This window comes from Nicotiana tabacum, chromosome 23, assembly GCF_000715075.1.
Source record: "Nicotiana tabacum cultivar K326 chromosome 23, ASM71507v2, whole genome shotgun sequence".
Taxonomy (NCBI): Eukaryota; Viridiplantae; Streptophyta; class Magnoliopsida; order Solanales; family Solanaceae; genus Nicotiana; species Nicotiana tabacum.
This window is the reverse complement of record NC_134102.1, coordinates 25062903-25076810: the sequence shown is the minus strand read 5'-3', so window position 1 is coordinate 25076810 and position 13908 is coordinate 25062903.

Genomic DNA, 13908 nt, shown 5'->3' with positions numbered 1-13908 from the left:
TTCATGAATTGAAAAGTCTGCAAGGAAAGTTAGCATACCTTAGGAGATTCTTCTCAAACCTAGCTGGGAGGTGCCAACTATTCAGTCTCCTCATGAAGAAAGACGTTCCTTTCAAGTGGGATCACGCTTGTAGCAATGCCTTTGAAAGCATCAAAATTTACTTGATGAAGCCTCTAGTTTTGGCAACCCCTATACCCGAAAAGCCGTTGATACTATATATTTCAGCACAAGAAAGTTCTATTGGAGCGTTGTTGGCCCAAGAAAATAGTGAAGGAAAAGAAAACTCCTTTTACTACTTCAACAGGATGATGACACCAAATGAGCTGAATTATTCGCCAATCGAAAGTTATATTTGACACTAGCCTTCTCAATCCAAAAGTTGAAGCACTAATTTCAAGCTCATGTCGTCCGTCTTATTTCTAGAGCAAATCCCATCAACTTTGTGATGTCAAAACCTGTCCTTAATGATCGTAGCAAGGTGGTACTTCCAGTTTCAATAATTTAAAATTGTGTACATCTCTCAAAAGGCTATAAAAGGACAAGCGTTAGCAGACTTCTTGGCAGATCACCCTATACCTGATGATTGGGAGCTAACTATCGAACTACTTGATGAGGACGCAATGATCATTGAAGTTCAACCTCCATGGAAGATACACTTCGATGGTGCTACACATCGCGGAGGAGTTGGTGCTGGCGTAGTATTTGTCACTTCTCAAGGTGAAGTTTTTTCCTACTCTTTTACGTTGACACAACTCTGCTCTAACAACGTTACTGAGTATCAAGCAATAATACTTGGGCTTGAAATGGCTGTCGAAATGAAGCGGTTGCAATTGCAAGTATTTGGTGACTCTCAGTTAGTGATCAACCAGCTTTTAAGTAGTTACGAGGTCAAGAAACCTGAACTACGTCCATATCATAATTATGCTAAAAAGTTAATGGGGTGGCTCGGTGACGTGATTATTCAACATGTGCCTAGGAAAGAAAACAAGAGGGCTGTTACTTTAGCTGCCCTAGCTTCATCGTTAACCCTGCCAGATCAAGCGCAAGTTACTATCTGCCAAAAATGGGTAGTATCACCGCCAAATGAGGGTGAAAGTGAATAAAATGAACTCGAGCATCTTGTCGCTATTTCTGAAACTGAGAAGGAAGAATGGTGACAACCCATTATCAATTACTTGAGCTATGGGATACATCCAAAAATCCTAGAAGAAGGACTGAAATCCGCCGTCGTGCACCACGCTTCCTTTACTACAAAGTTACCTGATACAAAAGATCATTCGAGGGGGTACTCTTGCAATGCTTAGGGGAAGAAGAAGCACTCCAAGCTTTGCAAGAAGCGCACGCTGGGTATATGGATCACATTAGTCTGGACCAAAGCTCCAGTTTCATATAAAAAGGATGGGATATTATTGGCCAACGATGGTAAAAGATTGCTTGGACTACGCTCGAAGATGCAAGGCTTTCCAATTTCATACAATTTTTATTCATCAGCCTCCCGAAGTGTTGCACCCGACTGTTGCATCCTGGTCGTTTGACGCTTAGGGATTAGATGTTGTTGGACCACTACCAAAGTCCTCTGGTGGGCACCTATATATCTTGGTTGTAACTGAGTCCCTTTGCATATAAGTCCCTTTGCACCTTAAGTTGGTCTCTTCGTGGGTTTGTCCTTAAAAGAAACTATACTTTCCCATATTAAGGTGGACATATAAGTTTCTCCGATATTTGGGCCGTGATGAGTATCCATCCTTTCACACCCTGAGAGTAATCTCTCTGATTTTCGGACGGGGATAAGTATTCATCCCTTCCCACCTTGAGAGTAATCTCTCCGATAGTCGGGCCACCTTAAGCGTAATCTCTCTAATAGTCGGGTCACCTTGAGAGTAGTCTCTCCGATAGTCGGGCCACCTTGAGAGTAATCTCTCCGATAGTCGGGTCACCTTGAGAGTAATCTCTTCGATAATCGGGTTATATTAAGAGTAATCTCTCCGATAGTCGGGCCACCTTGAGAGTAAAATCTCCAATAGTCGGGCGGGAATGAGTATCCATCCCCTTGTAAGCATGTAATTTTTGACCCGCGTAACTTTTAAAAGGAATATTTCAAAAAAAAAATTGTTTATTTTTTATTTTTTATAGGATTTCAGTCAACTTTTAGTTTTAATTTTAAAACATATGTTTGAAAATACAAAAATAGTTTCATGTCATAATATAGATATTTTAATTAATTAGGATTGATTTTACATTTTTTATGGTATGATATTTTAGGAAAAGAAATTAATATTTTAGCTTTGTAGAGTTAAAGGGCTACCTTTAAAGGCAAATTTGGCCCAAACTTGACCCCAATTTCTGACAGCCCACTCCTCCCTTCAGCCCATTTACCCATTCCCTAACCCACAACCCTTTTATAATAAAAATAAAACCTAATTTCCTACACCCTGACAAGGCCCCCCTTCAGAAGAGAGAGCTCTCCCTTATTTTCTCATTGAACAGAGACGGACGAACCCTAGCAGCTTAGGATTAAGAACGTCGTCGCCTTCTTCTTCATATACCAATTACCCCGGCTTTCCTCCATTAACGCCGCAGCAGCTCCACCACTAGCGTTAGGCCATCGTCCTTTAGTTAGCAATAAAGTCACCGAACTCCATAAGCCAAAACTAAGCTCCTCTGGTTCAGCAGCCACAAATTAAAATACCATAGCCAAAATCATCCCCGTTTGCCATTCAGATCATTTGAGTTTTTGAGTCAGTTATTAAAAGCTCCGTCAATTCTTCTTCCGGAACACCAGATTTCATTTTTGCCAAGTTGTATCGGAGTTGGGGGTGTAGAAGACATTTGAATTCGCTGCACGCGATTTCGTCTATGGTCTCCTACCCCGGTTTCTTCTCATAAGTCATACCACCACTCTTATAATTGGAAAAGCTGTCACCCTTTGAGTCGGCGAGTCGATACCTTTTGAGCTCTCCGTTCAAGGTCCCTATTTTAGCCAAGGTTCAAGAGAACGTTGATTTATTGAGGAAAGGACTCACAAAATGGTGAAACATCCGATGACTGCTACGCTCGCAGCTCATCCGCCAGAACAGATTTTAGCTTCTTCTTTTGATTTTTGATTTTGAAACCATGAAATCCGACGGAGTTTAATTGAAGTCGGGTTTGGATTTCGAGTTTTCCGGTGCCGATTCGAGGTTCCGATTCACAATTTCGGCGTTTCAGTCCAACGATTGTTGCTTTGTTATTCCGATTGAGTTGCAAATTTTCAGCTTTATTCATCAATATAAAGGTACGTTCCGAGCTCATGTATAACTGTTGACTGATTTCATGAATAAATATAGACTTAATGGTGTCAATTGTCGAATGGATTTGTTGAATAAGCATCTTGCCGTTTTGTAGTGTTTGCTTTGCAATACTTTAGTTGTCACTCGTGTGTTGAAAAACTGTATATAGTTTATACCCGTGACAATTGCTTTAGCTATGTTAAGTTATTTTGTTCGTTCTGCATTAATTTTCATCTGCTCTTATAAGATAGATGTGTTAGAGTCTATTGGGTAATTACTAAAATATGGATGACGAAGTTTTGGATAGTGGGTTCTTATATTTGGAAATTTCTTATAGATATCTACGCAGAGTGTATTTTGTTTATGCATTAATTTTGTTCTCTTGTCAAGTTTAAAGTGAAAGTTTATTAAGATTTTAGTGGTGCTGAATGCACAATTGTTGATAGGTCGCAGGTATTTGAATTTGTTAATGAATCAGCAGTTAAACATGCACATTTATCCACAACAACTTTCATAATCCATGACCTTACAACGATCTCAAATAGTCGAATAAATAATTCATGAACATCGAACATCGTAGTTTGCTTTAAGCGCTATTAATAATGAATCATCGTGGTCATGGGTATGATTTCCGTTGCATGATCACGATACGTAAATCCCAATTCGGGTGTGCATTTGATGTGGCCCGATCATAACTTCAAACAATAATAAAAATAAGCATATCGTAAATCGCGGGTGCATTTCATGTGGCGCGGTTTGCGGTGTGTGACAAAATGACAAGTGTACGACATCGTGACTTGTTCCAGAAATAATTTCATAAATAATTAAAAGCGGTTAAAAAGTAAAAATGCGCAATAGGCTTTAAATATGTAATAAATCAGATAATTAGGCCAATTATTACAGTTGAGCGACCGTGCTAAAACCACGGAACTCGGGAGTGCCTCACACCTTCTCCCGGGTTAATAAAATTCCTTACCCGGTCTTCTGTGTTCGCAGACCATAAATAACAGTCAATTTTCTCGATTTGGGATTTAAAATAAACCGGTGACTTGGGACACCATAAATTATTCCAAGTGGCGACTCTGAATAAATAAATAATCCCATTTTGATTTATGTCACTTTAATTGGAAAAACTCCCTTATCCCCTAATCTCCCTTCGGGAAAAAGGAAGTGTGACAGCTCTGGCGACTCTGCTGGGGACAAGAACCCAGAATCTCTGGTTCAGGGTTCAGAATTCGAGCTTAGAATAGCTGTTATGATTGGCTTTCATGATTTCCTGAGTTTTACGTATTTGAACCTAATGTGCTAAATGCCGCTTTTTTTTACCACTTTGATATTGTGTGAATTGTATATAAACTGCTACGAAACCCTTCTTCTCTCTGAGTCTTCTAAATCTTCTGGGAAGCGTGCGCTTCGCATGGCTTCTTTTCTGTTAGAGTCATATCCTAATTTTAGAACGAGGTTCGGACAAGTTGCAAAACCGGTGAAGCTTCTGTATTCCCGGTACGCTCCCCCCCAGCTGTTGTCCGCTCGGGTAAGCCAGGTCTAGAACAATACACCCAGGATTTAAACTTAGAATAACACAGCCTCATGCCGGATCTCTAGTAGGTATGTTTGCTTGCATCACGTGCATTTGACTTAAGGGACTCAACACAGGGGTTGGGTCCGTCTAGGACAGATGTACCCAAAATTAAAGGACCATCCTAATGCATTCTTTACGTGCTACTTGTGCATTAATTTTCTTGGCTTGTATGTTGACCAGCTTCTTGAGTAAGAAAAACAAAATCCAAAAAAAAAAGGAGAAAAACCAAGAGTGAGGTAGGATAGAAAAATACCTGGTTTTGATAATCCCGGTATTCAAAAAATCCCGTTACTCTGTCGAAATTTCAAAAAAAAAAGAGAATCATTTCAAAACAAATCATATTTTTCTGTGTATCAAAATAGCAGAACTATGCGGGTCTGATTCTCACCGGGTGTGAGATACGTAGGCAAACTTCATCGGTTCCGGCCCACAATTGTCAAAAAATCCAAAAATATTTTCCTTTACTTCCTTCTTTAGAAAGTCTTTCTTTTAGACCCCAATTTTAAAAAAAAATACAAAAACATTTTCTTTTTAATTTCTTCTCAAAATCCAAAAATATTTTCATTCTTCTTTCGAAAATTGAAAAGAAAATTCAAGATTCAAAAACATTTTCTCTTTTTTTTCTTTTCTTTAGAAATATTTCTTTCATAAATTCAAAATAAAATTCTAAAAATTCTAAAATATTTTCTTTCTTATTTAGAAGTTTTTCTTTCGAAATTTCGGGAAAAAAAAATCGAAATTCAAAAAAAATATTTTCTTTCTTCTTTATAAGTCTTTCTTTCAAAAATTAAAAAAAAAAGAGTTAGTTTATTTCCTTTATTCTTGATCTTCCCGGACTACGCATGATCTGATTCATGTTCCCATATGATACGTAGGCAACCCACATCAGGTTCGATCGACCAAAAAAAAAATGAAAAAAATGAAATAAATGATGACGATGACAATAAGGACCGACTGAGTCCATTCTAACGTGTCTCTTATTTTGAATCATAGAAGAAAGTTTGAGGTGGTCGGTTTGTGGCAAGCTGGCAATACGAAATCCAAAGGAAAAATGTCATTGACAACTGACATTGAAGTTGTTACGAGTGGTCAAGAGACTCGGGGTCAGAGGGTTCGACAAGGGTCTACTGTGGTTGAGGAAAATAGAATTCCGAAACAGCAAATGACTGAAATGTGTCAAGCATCGGCTAATGGTCGAGGACTACCCCTTTCTCATGTTTTCCCAAAATTCACACCCATCTCGACTATTACCACTCCTGTCTCATTGTCTGATCGATCATATCCATTTGGGTTCAGTCTTTGTCCCAACTGTACGACTACAGCTGGAACTTCTGTTGCGCGCTCCCAAAGTGTGCCATTGACAACCAATCAGACAATCACTGCTGTTATGCCCGTTTTCACTATCCCACAACCAACAGTGGTACAAAAGAAAAGTCATGAGTCACAATTTGCTACCCATCAAGAACAATACCATTCTCCTGAGTACCACTCGTATCTATTTGATCTTCCTTCAAAGATTGAGAAGCCTACCCAAAACATGGCACAAGAAGAAATGACCCAAAGAGTGAAAATCTTAGAACAAAAGTTGAAAAACATGCAAGGGTTGGCAGGTCAGAAGAGTATTGCCTTCAAGGATCTATGTATGTTCCCCGGTGTTCGTTTGCCACTTGGTTTCAATACTCCCAAATTTGAAAGTATGATGGACACGGAGACCCCATAGCCCATCTGAAAAGGTATTGCAATCAACTAAGAGGTGTGGAGGGAAAAGAAGAACTAGTAATGGCTTATTTCGGGGAAAGCCTGACAGGGGTAGCCTCTGAATGGTTTATGGATCAAGAAACCTCTCACTAGCATGTCTGGGATGACATGGCCCAGGCCTTTGTCAAATAGTTCCAATACAACATCGATATCGCCCCAGACCGCAATTCCCTTTCAAACCTGAAGAAGAAACCAACTGAAAGTTTTAGGGAATATGCCATTAAATGGAGAGGGAAAGCGGCTAGAGTTAAGCCACCCATGGATGACCACGAGTTAATCACTATTCTCCTTCAGGATCAAGAGCCAGATTATTTTCAAAACATGATGTCCGCAGTTGGCAAATCCTTCTCAGAAGCAATCAAAATTGGGGAAATGGTTAAGAATGGCCTTAAGACAGGCAAAGTCATAAGTCAAGCAGTTCTCAAAGCTGCAACTCAGGCTGTCCAGATTGAATCTGATAATTTTAGTGACATGAATGAGAAGGATGAAGAAACCATGATGACAATAAGGTCGAGAAGAGGTCCTAGGAGAACATCTCGAAGGTATGAGCAGCCTCATCAGGTTTCCGATGATTCCCCTGAGCACTACTATCCACCTCAGAACCCACAATACTCTATTGCTCCATTTCAGTATGTTGTCCAGCCACCTAGACACCCCAGAAGGCGAGCACCAGCCCCGCAAAATCTCCACCAGCCTTCACAAAATTTTCAAGTGCCCTATAACCCACAACCAAGCCAGGGGTATAGAGGGGAACAAAGGTTGAAAGATAATTTTACACTAATAGGAGAGTCCTACGCAAGTGTGTTTGAGAAATTAAAGCATTATGACATGATTGCACCTATTCCTCCAAATCATGTGGACCCACGTGCAAGAAATTTTGACCCTTCTAAAAGGTGTGAATACCATTCCAATGCCCAGGGGCACAATATTGAAAGTTGTCGGGATTTGAAAAGAGAAATAGAAAGGATGATCCAGGAAAAACTGATAGTGATCCAAGATAATGACACCCAAAATATCACGCAGAATCCTTTACATGCACATGATGATGCACACTTTGTGGGGATGATGTGTGGTGACATGGAGTATAAGAATCCTCTCGAGAACTTGCCGATTGAAATTGGAGAAGGCCATGGTGATTCTGATGAGCAAATTTGTGGCTAAATATCAAGCTTAGCAATTGAAAAGTCATTCCCTCCTCACTAGGAAGGAATCTTGGTAGTGTGTTTTGATGTTTTTTCTATTATCTGGTTTATTCTAGGGTGTGATCTAGATTTTATTTGTTTTATTGAGTCAAACCCTTCTATCCCTCTATTTTATTTGTGTGAGTCTTATCTGTTCGTTTTGTTGCTATTTTCATTAGCCGGGTTATTTTAGGGTCGTAACTCGAATTTCAGTTTGTTTGTCTTATTGTCAAATCCTTCTATCCGTTATTCAATGAAATACAGTTTGTCTTTGTTTCATTCTATGCTTAGTTCTTTCGCCGCTAGTTCTAGTGACATGACATGCACGCGGAACTTTTGGCCAGATCTTAGAAAATTGATTTAATCTTGAATCGGATAACCGGAAAAAAAAATATTTTTGAGGTTGAACAAAGAGTCGAAACACTTTGGAATTAAGCTCGAGTAAGTTTTACCTTCAAATCATGGTGAAGATCGGGTTTGGGAAAGAATCAATTGAAGTTTGTTGGAAAGTTTGACATTAAGGAATGGAGAGTGTCTTTCGACCATGACAAACCAAGAAGACAAACATGGTCATCAATGTTGTGATCGCAAAAGATAATATGTTTGGCGTTCTAGAGGCTGGGAGGCCCTTTTTGTGCTACCTAAATACTTTATACCCTTTGTTACCCCTTTTGAGCCTGTGTTATTTTCTTCGACCACCCTATTTTGGAATCAAGTTTAGAGTTAAAAGTCCAAAAAAAAAATGAAATGAAAAAAAAGTCCATGCCCAAAGAGTACAAACTGGGGCAACTCTTAGAAAGTACAAGTAAAAAAAAGAAAAAAAGAAAAAAAAAACATTTGAAAGTCCATGCCCATCGAAAATAGAAGCTGGGGCAGTTTGTTTTGAAAACAAAAAAAAAAGAGAAGAAAGAAGGAAAAAATGAGAAAAAAAGAAAGAAAAAGAAAAAGAAAGAAAAATGAAAAAAATTAGTTAGCTCAGAGGTTTGAACTACGTTAGACCTGATTCCTTTAAAAGGGATACGTAGGCAGCCTTACACGGTTCGGTCCAACCAAATAAGAATTCAAAAAAAAAAGAAAGAAAAAAAATACAAAAATCCCCAGTATCAGAAACTGGGGCAAAAATTTTATTTCACTTTTGAAAGAGTCGATTCCAAGAGTTGTAAAGTGTACAACCCATCATATTGAGTCTACTTAGAGCCTCCATGCCGACCCATCTTTCCAACCCTATCCAAAAAACTTCCAAATAAAGACCTCCCGATATGCCTTCAAGAATGCCAAGAAACACATGCAAAGAGCAGCAGTTGTCACACGACATAGAACACTGTCGAGTTGCTCACACAAAGAAAAAAAGAAGAAAAAAAAAGAAGAAAAAATGAGAGAGTCTTACTAGTGAAAACCCTCACGGGCACTGTAAAACAACGGTAAGCAAAGATGAATAATTGAGAGAGACTTGTTGGTGAAAACCCCTCGGGGCACCACTAGTCGAAAGCGAGTCATGAAGCTGATGCAAAGAATTGGCACAAACAAGCCCGACTTCAAATGTCATAGGAATGGTAAAGGGAAAGATTTGAACAGTTTGAAAGATCAGGCCGCTAAGTCCAAAATGCATGTCATGATCATAAGGGCTAGCTGCCCCCCAAAAAAAAAAAAAAAAATCTTCCTCCTTTCCTTCCCGACAAGGGTATTTCTTGTTAATATTATTTCTTCGTATCATTGTGTCATTCGCTCTGAGTCAGTCCTTGTCAAAACAAGCAAGAAAAGATTTCAAAATCTGCTACCAGCTTTTCAGTTGTACAAAGTAAATTTGGCCAGCATACTTAGTCGTTACTGTCAACATGCCTTGAGGGTTCATGAAAATGTTTGCCCCCAAAAGACTCTTGTCAACCTACTGGGCGCAAGCAAAGATAATTGGTGATTCTCTCTGACAGACAAATTGCTCAAAAAGCAGAAAGATATTCAAGACATAGAAAATGTCACCTAAGCAAAGATCTTCAGTTGGGATAAGGCTGATTGAGCCACAAATACAAATGGTACTGGGTGTGAAACGATCAGGATTGATGCAGAGCAAAAAGTCTCTTGAAACTGACTCAAGCTGATTGAGCAAAAGCCAAATTGCCCAAGACTCAAGGCCACAAACTGACCACCACTTTTAAAACTGACAAAATTTTCTTTGTTTGAAACAGGAACAAATTAGTGCAAGGAAAGTGGTTCAAAAGAAAAAAAAAAGAGAAGAGAAGAGCCGACAAAGGGAAGTTTCTCAAATCTTTGCCTTTATTTGTCTTGCTAGTGTGCATAAAATATTGCCATTGCTCTTCGCATTTTTCCCCCTAGGATAAAAAATCCTAGTCTGATGGATTTTCTCCCAATAAAAATCTTAGTCTGATAATTTTTTCTCCTAAGATAGAAAACCTAGTCTGATGAATTTTCTCCTAGGATAGAAATCTTAGTCTGATGAATCTTTCTCCTAAGATAACAAAAAAAAAGACCTAGTCTGATGAACTTTCTCCTAGGATCGAAGTCTTAGTCTGATGAATCATTCCCCTAAGATAGAAAACCTAGTCTGATGAATTTTCTCCTAGGATAAACGTCTTAGTCTGATGAATCTTTCTCCTAAGATAACAAAAAAAGGACCTAGTCTGATGAACTTTCTCCTAGGATCAAAATCTTAGTCTGATGAATCTTTCTCCTAAGATAGAAAACCTAGTCTGATGAATTTTCTCCTAGGATAAAAATATCTTAGTCTGATGAATCTTTCTCCTAAGATAACAATAAGAAAACCTAGTCTGATGAACTTTCTCCTAGGATAAAAATATCTTAGTCTGATGAATCCTTCTCCTAAGATAACAAAAAAAGGACCTAGTCTGATGAACTTTCTCCTAGGATCGAAGTCTTAGTCTGATGAATCATTCTCCTAAGATAGAAATCTTAGTTTGATGAATCTTTCTCCTAAGATAACAAAAAAGGACCTAGTCTGATGAACTTTCTCCTAGGATCAAAATCTTAGTCTGATGAATCTTTCTCCTAAGATAGAAAACCTAGTCTGATGAACTTTCTCCTAGGACAAAAATCTTAGTCTGATGAATTTTTCTCCTAAGATACCAAAAACAAAAAAAAAGACCTAGTTTGATGAATTTTCTCTAAGGTCAATTTTTAGTTTTCTTAAGTTATCAATCTTTAGTTTTCTTGAAATCTGGGGTCCCGCTGGAGAATAGGGTCAGTTTTTAGTTTAGTCAAGCTTAGTTTATAATTTTTCGCAAGCTCAATCTCAAATTTAGGAGACACACTTCCTAGTTTGGGTTTTTCACATTTTTATTTCTTTAGGAGACGCACATCCTAGTCGAGTCTTTAATTTTACTCTCATCATTGCATCTTTCATCAATAGCATAGGTAATTTATAGTTCTGCTAATAACTCACAAATCTTCCTAGTGTAAACTGGGGCAGAAAAAGTTTCTTTTGTTGTTTCTGTTTTGTTGTAGTTGCAGGCGCCCACCTGGAGAACGGGGGAATTAATTTCAAGTTTTAAGTCAACATCAGGCACCCACCTGGAGAATGAGGGAATTTGTTTTAATTTTCAAGTCATTAGCAGGCGCCCACCTAGAGAACGAGGGAATTAATTTCAGTTTTAAGTCATCAGGCGCCCACCTGGAGAACGAGGGAATTCATTTTAGCTTTAAGTCAACATCAGGCACCCACCTGGAAAACGAGGGAATTTATTTCAAGTTTTAAGTCAGCATCAGGCGCCCACCTGGAGAATGAGGGGATTTATTTTAATTTTCAAGTCATTATCAGGCGCCCACCTGGAGAACGAGGGAATTAATTTCAAGTTTTAAGTCAGCAGGTGCCCACCTGGAAAACGAGGGAATTAATTTCAAGTTTTAAGTCAGCAGGCGCCCACCTGGAAAATGAGGGAATTCATTTCAAGTTTTAAGTCAACATCAAGCACCCACCTGGAGAATGAGGGAATTTATTTCGAGTTTTAAGTCATCAGGCGCCCACCTGGAGAACGAGGAAAGTCATTTAAGAATTCAATTCAAGTTAGAAGTAGCAGAAACTCGCCTCAAGAATGCTGACAGTCCGAGATGACCAAAGGAAGAAGTCCCAATCCAGAATAAAAGAAAAAAAAAAGAAAAAAGAAAAAAAGAGAAGTGAATCCAAAATGCATAAGCCGATGAAAGACATGAACTGCTCAAGACATGGCTGAATACACGAGCACTGCATGTCCGGTCTTGATCCGAAGAAGCTGTAGAAGAATGAATCAGCACCTGCAGTTAGCAAGCAGCAAGGTTCAAATCAAAAGTCTGCATGAAGAACCGTTCAAGCCTCAAGATCAAGCTTCAGAAGACTTATAGATAGGAATCTTGTAACTCATAGCTGACAGGCTTAGTTAGTCTTTTTTTTTTTTTGATTTTGATGTAATAACAGGACCGCGGACCGGAACCTCGACGGAACGGTATCTCACTCGACTCTGTCATCCTCTCCACACATTCCATCACTTCATTCACCTCTGAACTATACGTGACCTGATCCCTTTAAAGCCAAGGATATGTAGGCAGCTCAAATACCAGGGCTCAGTCACAATCTTTTATCCGTCTTTGTTTCGTTTTGAATAAGCGTTGGGTCATAAATCAATTACGTTACTTATTTTTCTTTGCTCCGAAAACTCTTCGTGTTTTCAAGCAAAGAGGGGCAGCTGTAAGCATGTAATTTTTGACCCGCGTAAATTTTAAAAGGAATATTTCAAAAAAAAATTGTTTATTTTTTATTTTTTATAGGATTTCAGTCAACTTTTAGTTTTAATTTTAAAACATATGTTTGAAAATACAAAAATAGTTTCATGTCATAATATAGATATTTTAATTAATTAGGATTGATTTTACATTTTTTATGGTATGATATTTTAGGAAAAGAAATTAATATTTTAGCTTTGTAGAATTAAAGGGCTACCTTTAAAGGCAAATTTGGCCCAAACTCGAGCCCAATTTCGGACAGCCCACTCCTCCCTTCAGCCCATTTACCCATTCCCTAACCCACAACCCTTTTATAATAAAAATAAAACCTAATTTCCTACACCCTGACAAGGCCCTCCCTTCAGAAGAGAGAGCTCTCCCTTATTTTCTCATTGAACAGAGACGGACGAACCCTAGCAGCTTAGGATTAAGAACGTCGTCGCCTTCTTCTTCATATACCAATTACCCCGGCTTTCCTCCATTAACGCCGCAGCAGCTCCACCACTAGCGTTAGGCCATCGTCCTTTAGTTAGCAATAAAGTCACCGAACTCCATAAGCCAAAACTAAGCTCCTCTGGTTCAGCAGCCACAAATTAAAATACCATAGCCAAAATCATCCCCGTTTGCCATTCAGATCATTTGAGTTTTTGAGTCAGTTATTAAAAGCTCCGTCAATTCTTCTTCCGGAACACCAAATTTCATTTTTGCCAAGTTGTATCGGAGTTGGGGGTGTAGAAGACATTTGAATTCGCTGCACGCGGTTTCGTCTGTGGTCTCCTACCCCGGTTGCTTCTCATAAGTCATACCACCACTCTTATAATTGGAAAAGCTGTCACCCTTTGAGTCGGCGAGTCGATACCTTTTGAGCTCTCCGTTCAAGGTCCCTATTTTAGCCAAGGTTCAAGAGAACGTTGATTTATTGAGGAAAGGACTCACAAAATGGTGAAACATCCGATGACTGCTACGCTCGCAGCTCATTCCGCCAGAACAGATTTTAGCTTCTTCTTTTGATTTTTGATTTCGAAACCATGAAATCCGACGGAGTTTAATTGAAGTCGGGTTTGGATTTCGAGTTTTTCGGTGCCGATTCGAGGTTCCGATTCACAATTTCGGCGTTCAGTCCAACGATTGTTGCTTTGTTATTCCGATTGAGTTGCAAATTTTTAGCTTTATTCATCAATATAAAGGTACGTTCCGAGCTCATGTATAACTGTTGACTGATTTCATGAATAAATATAGACTTAATGGTGTCAATTGTCGAATGGATTTGTTGAGTAAGCATCTTGCCGTTTTGTAGTGTTTGCTTTGCAATACTTTAGTTGTCACTCGTGTGTTGAAAAACTGTATATATAGTTTATACCCGTGACATTTGCTTTAGCTATGTTAAGTT